The following is a 6908-nucleotide window of genomic DNA, read 5'->3' on the forward strand; positions in this document are numbered from 1 at the left end:
GGACCCCACAACCAGTTAGCATCCTCTCCCCAACTGTCAGCACAGGCAGCAGGAATCCTGCTGCAGACTTCTGTGGAGCTCCACCACAGCCTGTACTGTCAGGGGAAGAATGGCTTCCAGTGAGTCTCTGCAGGTATTGTGCAAGGTCCTCCTGGTTTACAGCTTCCAAGTGGCTCTCGTGACCCCAGTCCACTGGATCTCTGACTCCGTGGGCTTAGTCTGCATTCTCATGCTCTCTGAGTCCTTGTTCAGCAACTGCTCCTCCACTGGCTCTGGACCTTTCTGGTTCTCAATGGCAGGAGCAAGAGTGGCCCGTTGTATGGCATGTATTCCCAGGGGTTGTTCAAAGTTTCAATGATTCACACATCCGTGGGTGGGCAACTGCAGTCGGTGCATGTTGGGCCAATTGTGTCACTGTTTCTCTGTGTCATGATAGCTCTCAATTGAGCGGCAGCAGCTGGCCTAAGGGCCGGCACGCAACAGCACTCGCCGCTGCATGGCTCCCCATGCTCTGGGGGCCCTCCCTCCGGGGGCCTAAGAGGCAGGAAGCTAGCCAGCTGGAAGACCGGCGCTCCCTGCCCGTGGCTCCCTGTGCACCAGAAGCCCTCCTTCCGGGGGCCTACAAGGCCGGGAGTGAGCCACCAGTCCGAAGACCTGCGCTCCCCGCCCAAGGCTCCCCATGCACTGGGGGCGCTCCCTCCAGGAGCCTACGAGGCAGGAAGCCAGCCAGCCGGAAGACCGGCGCTCCCCGCCCATGGCTCCCTGTGCGCCGGAAGCCCTCCTTTCCGGGGAACTATAAGGCCGGGAGTGAGCCGCCAGTCCGAAGACCGGCGCTCCCCACTGGAGGCTCCCCGTGCACCCGGGACCATCCCTCCTGGAGCCTATGAAGCAGGAAGCTAGCCAGCCAGAAGACCGGCACTCCCCGCCCGTGGCTCCCTGTTAAAAGGAGTCCGTTAGGCTTAAATGAATGGATATTAGATGGTCACTTGAACTTGTAAGAAATATAGAACACTAGTAAAGGTAAATACATAGGTAAGTAGTATTCTTGTATTTGGTACAGTGCATCTCTATATGATTTAAAATGCCAACATATAATGTAATTATACCCCTATATTAATGAGCACACAACGTAAAAAGATGTAACCTGTGACAACCACAATATACAGGGAAGAATCAGAGATGTATAGGAACAGAATGTTCCTAAAACTTAAACTGGCCTCACTGAAAGTAAGTTCTTATAAATTTAAAATGTTAATTATAATTTTCACGGTAACTACTAAGAAAGTAATTTTAAAATATACAGAAAAATGGAGAAAATGGGAATAGAAAGAGTATGATACAAAAAAATCATTTACATAGGAAAATAGTATTAACAATAATAGAATTAAGGATTAAAAATCAGACATACAGAACACAAATAGTACATGGTAGAAGTAAATCCTTCTTTATCAGTAATTACAATAAATGTAGATGGACTAAACCTTCCTATGAGAGGCAGACACTGGCTCAAGGGATAAAAATGTGATCCATCAGTATTTTGTATCTCAATAAACAAAGAATTCTTGAATGGAGGAGAACTCCCTTTTCTACCTATATCAGTGTAATTATACACAATTGTTCTATCCCCTTACATAAAACTTAAAACAATTAAATAAAGTATATGAAACTATGTTAGTGATTGAAGTTAAACGATGAAAAGAGGTCATGACATTTTAAGTATATAGAAACTGATGTGGTTATATTAATATTAGAAAACAATATAATTTGAGTGAGAAAATATATTCCAAAATACACAGAGAAATTTCAAAGTGACAAAGGGCAGTTCATGATAGACATCACAAATGCAGAATGTACACATATCTAAACAAAAAACTTCAAAACTCATAAAAATTCACTGATGTACAAGCAGATTTTAATAGTCATTGCCAAGTAACTGATAAAACAACTAAATTAAAATTAAAGAGACCAAAACTGGATAATATCCTCAATGAGGTTAACATAACACACCTAAACTGCAGTATACATTCTACTGCACATGGATATTCAACAAAATAGAGCATTCTTATGTATTATGGTCTCTGTCTAGACAGATAAGTTAGCAAAGATTGAATAAAATAAACATTAAACTTTCATAGTCACCAATTTTTCCATTTAATTCCTTAAATGGGACAGTAAGAACCAGGGGACTGATGGTCCCTCCAACATCAGTAATGATGGAGTCTCTATGAGGACATGAATCCCCTTGGACAAGGCCTCCACCCTTACAGCTTCCTTTGACCTGAATTCCTTTCTCTATACCCTACCTCCAAATACAGCCTCAGTGGAGTGATGGCATCAATGTACAAAATTAACTCCATAAAACATAGTGACACATTTACCCAAGTAAAAATATCAAGTTATGTTCACAAAACTCTGTATGCAATTGTTATAGTAGCTATATTCATAATCTATGAACTGGAAATGGCTTCAATGTCTTAGAATTTGTGAATGTGTCCAGACAGGATGAAAACAATGACCAATTAATATGTGTCCCTATGAGGACCTCTGGGGACTCAACCCCAGGGGTCACCAATCCTGGCTTCTTCTTGGAAGCCTTGATCTCCAGGGATGGAGGATCTATTTGCTCCCAGGCATCCAAGCCTGACCCAGCAGAGCCACAAGTCTCACTGTCATTCTCCTCCGGTGAAAAACAGCCTGTAGTTCTCAGCCTGGATTTCCCTTCATCCAGGTCCAGCAAGAGACTGAAGAGATGGGGATTTCCTGACATCACCTGACAGCAACCAGGTAAGAGGGCTGGGAAATCAGGGGAGGGCAGTTTCTCAGAGGACAGATTTCCATGAACACAAACACAGACACAGGCATTTGCAAAAACAGATTACTAAATCCCTTGGCAGCTAACCAGGTTCAAAGGATGAAACATCTTGTGCTCTGACACGTAGGACCCTTTTCCTCTAGCTATGGCTGTCCACTGCAGAACAGAGTGAGTACGTCTCCAGACTGAGACAGAAAACAGGCAGTGGAAAAGGAAGAAGACAAGGAGGCTCAGCAGTACGAGGTGCAGCCATAGCAGATTATTAATAAGCTCATCCACCAGTTCAGAGCCAAGAACTGGCATCCCCAGCACGCCAAAGACAGACTTGTCAGACAGCAAGGCCCTCCTGCTCTGGGTCTCTCTGCCTTGGTGTCCACTGTCCACTGTGCTCTGCGATCACATAACAAAGGGTCTCACACTGGGTGACCTGGATGTCATTTCCAGCTCCACGGGGGGACAGTGACTTGGATTGGAGTCCAGAGACCAAGCAGCCTGTGTTTAGGGTTCAGGGGCTCTGACAACTCAGGGATGCAGATATGTGAGCTGGCTCAGACAGTCACACACTGTCATAACCCACGGAGAGCAATGCGAGAAAGCAGACAGTGACGGGTTTGAAGTCATAGCAACTCAGGTGCTGGCCAAAGGCAGTTGTAGGAGCATCTCTCCATATGAGGAAGCAGCAGGGAATGTCAATTAAAATCCAAAAGTTGGGATATACATTCCCTATGATGCATATGATTGTTATGAATATCTAAATTGTATCAATAAACTTGAAAAATGTAGAGGACAAGTGGCAAATATGCATCAGAGTGAGAGGAGTGAGTGCATGACTTATGGTAAAGTAGCAGGTTCCTCCAGAAGTTAAACTTGATGGCTTTGAACCATAAAATGGTAATGCTACTTCCAGTGACTGATCACCCTGATGCCAGCACAACTCTTTATACAGACACTGTAACACAAGGTGTGGAAGCATATGCAGTGGGTATTCATAACAGTGAAGCACAGGGGCAATCTTGTCACCTGCTCCTCTCTGCTCCCACTGTGATACTATAGCTGTACTGAAGGCCAGATCATTAACATCCAGAACTCAAGGCACTCTTTTCCCTCTCTTGATGACATATTTTACTAACTCTGCCTTGTTCTCAGTTTATATGGTCCAAAGTACCCATGCATACCCAGAGAAGCTACTAGCTTTTTCCAATCCTTAGGATTAGTATTTGGTTCTCAGAATTAATCCAGCAAAAATAGTTTCACATTTCAGCACTTTGCCCTTTATTTCACTCATTTAACTCTCGCTGTACCCATACTGTGTGCAATCTGTAACAACCTCCTGGGAAGGCTCCCTGACATGGCCCTCAGCCACTTCACAGATCAGCTGCTGCTTCTCCCTACCCTCTTTCCTCTGGGCTTCACACGCACAGAATTGCAGCTCCTCTCCTTTTCCCTGAGTTCTCCCACGGGAACTGGATTCAGTATGTTTTACTGACCCCCTGCCTGAGGTGATTTCTTAGACCCTGGATCATTTTGGATGCACCATTTGGATTTCCTCTTGTCAGTCAGCAAACACTGTTCATCCTAGAACAAAAAGAAGGCAGATGCACAAACGTGTTCCCTTGTTCTGAGCAGCAGCAAGGAGCAGGAACCCTGCACCAGGCCAAGCCCAGTCGCAGACCCCACAGCTGGGAGCTGCTGTGAGAATGTGCTAGTGGTAGCTGAAATGTTGATGGCGACTATGAGGCAAGACTACCAAAGCCCAGGATTTTCCAAATCTGAGAAAATAAAAGGTCACAGGTAAAATGTCCAGAGTTATTGTATGGTACTTAGTACAGAAAGTTCCTTTTGGTAATTTATATTGTAAATGGTAGCTAAACAAAACACAGAACATACAAAAAAGCACCTCATGTGGTTTAGAACTCTAGGTTTAATTGGCTGTGAATTTGGGTAACTCTAATTGCCCTATCATAGGTAGTTTACCTACAGGGTGAATTGTTACACTAAGTTAAATATTGTAGAAGAAAGTACTCAGCAAAAATGAGTAGGGTTAATAAAACTGTAGCCATTAGGAATTAAAGAATATTTATTAATCATGGCTTATCAATAATATTCAACAAGTTAATTCTGCTTTAGTTAATTCTCAATAATGAATAACCTGGCCCAAACTATATGATGATTTCTTTTCAAACAAATGTTAGCATATGATCTTTTGGTATGAGGACACTTTCTTTGCCCCAGACATGCATGGGGACAACCACACTACGATCACAGAATTCCTCCTCCTGGGACTGTCTGGGAAGCAAGAGCAGGAAGAGGTGCTCTGCGGGCTGTTCCTGTGCATGTACCTGGTCACCATCATCGGCAACCTGCTCATCATCTCGGCCATCAGCTGTGACCCTCATCTCCATACGCCCATGTACTTCTTCTTGGCCAACCTCTCCAGTGTTGACATCTGCTTCTCATCAACCACAGTCCCCAAGATGCTGGTGAATCACGTGGTGGGGAGCAAGTCCATCTCTTACACGCAGTGCATGACACAGATGTGTTTTTTTTTTTTTCCTTTTTGGCAACATGGACGGGTTCCTTCTGAGTGCGATGGCCTATGACCATTACGTGGCCATCTGTCGCCCACTCCACTACACCATAATCATGAGGCCCAAGCTCTGTGTCCTCCTGGTGGCCGTCTCTTGGGTCATTACAAACCTGCATGCTCTCCTCCACATTCTGCTCCTGGTTCGACTCAACTTTTGTTCCAACAACACTGTGCACCACTTCTTCTGTGACCCCTACCCTATCCTGAAGCTCTCCTGTTCTGACACTTTTGTCAATGAACTGGTGGTCTTCACTGAGGGTAGCTTGGTATTTCTCATGCCATTTACATGCATTGTTGTTTCATACGCCTACATCTTCATTAAAATACTGAAGTTGCCCTCAGCCCAGGGGATAAAGAAAGCCCTGTCCACCTGTGGGTCCCACCTCACTGTGGTCTCCTTCTTCTATGGGGCAGCCCTGGGTGTCTACATGCACCCTTCATCTTCCTACTCAGTACAGGACTCGGTGGCCTCTGTCATCTTCTCAGTGGTGATACCGCTGGTCAATCCTTTCATCTACAGCCTGAGGAATGGGGACATGAAAACAGCTCTGAGGAAGCTAATTCTCAGATGCTAGCATCAGACAATGTTAGAGCTATGACAACTACAGGACCTCATGTTTCTTCATTTTTACACAGAAAGTGAGGTCCACATAGCTGCCAAACTCACCCATGACTTTCTGTAACTAGAAACATGTGATCATGATCATTCTTGTACATTTGAGACAAGACAGATACTCATAGTCAAAAACATTTGTTAGCTATGGAAATTGTAGATTTTATCGTACTCATTTTACTGTCAAGAATATCTGAGGATCAGGGATATTTGGATATTCACTTTTGGTAGGGTCTCACCACCCACCAAGAGTCCAGCCATCACAAAAATTTAGAAATCCCAGAAGACTTAGAGCTGACCTTCCCTAGAATCACTCGCTCTCTGCAGCTTCAGGTAAGTGATGTTACCTTTATCCTCGTGGCTGACAGAGAAGTTAACGCTTTGGGGAGAACAACTAGGAACTATTGACTACAACTGTTCAAAATGCTCTGATCTCAGAGTTATTGGTGATGGCTGTGTTAGGTCACTCTTCCTCTGGCCCAGGCTTATTCTCCTCCCTTGCCTCTCACGGTGCCCCCTGCTGCCCACAGGACATGGGACTTTTTGGTGTTTTTTTTTTTGGTTTTTTTCCAGTACCAGGAACTGAACTCAAGACCTTGCGCTTGCCAGGCAGGCGCTTTGCCACTGAGCTAAATCCCCAGCCCCCTTTTTGGTGTTTTGCTACTCAGCACAGGAGTTGGGCAGGGATGCTACCAGAAGTTTTAAATAGTAGCTCTTCTTCCTGGTGGACTCAGCCACCTTTCAGGTTTAGATGACCCCAAGGAAGCAAATATTTCCTTAAAATGTTGAGTCAGTGTTACAGCTCAGAGACAGCAGGACAGGAATTAGTGCAGAATTGGAACTGGAACCCAGGACTGCTGATTGCCAGTCCACAGTTTGTTTTGTTCTCTGACTGC

General features: G+C 44.8%; 1 pseudogene; it reads left to right on the forward strand.

Moving 5' to 3' along the window:
• The first annotated feature begins 5046 nt into the window (after positions 1-5046).
• On the forward strand, positions 5047-5974 carry LOC102009690 (annotated as a pseudogene).
• The last annotated feature ends 934 nt before the right edge of the window (positions 5975-6908 follow it).

Source organism: Chinchilla lanigera, unplaced genomic scaffold, assembly GCF_000276665.1.
Source record: "Chinchilla lanigera isolate Chin_1 unplaced genomic scaffold, ChiLan1.0 scaffold00007, whole genome shotgun sequence".
NCBI lineage: Eukaryota > Metazoa > Chordata > Mammalia > Rodentia > Chinchillidae > Chinchilla > Chinchilla lanigera.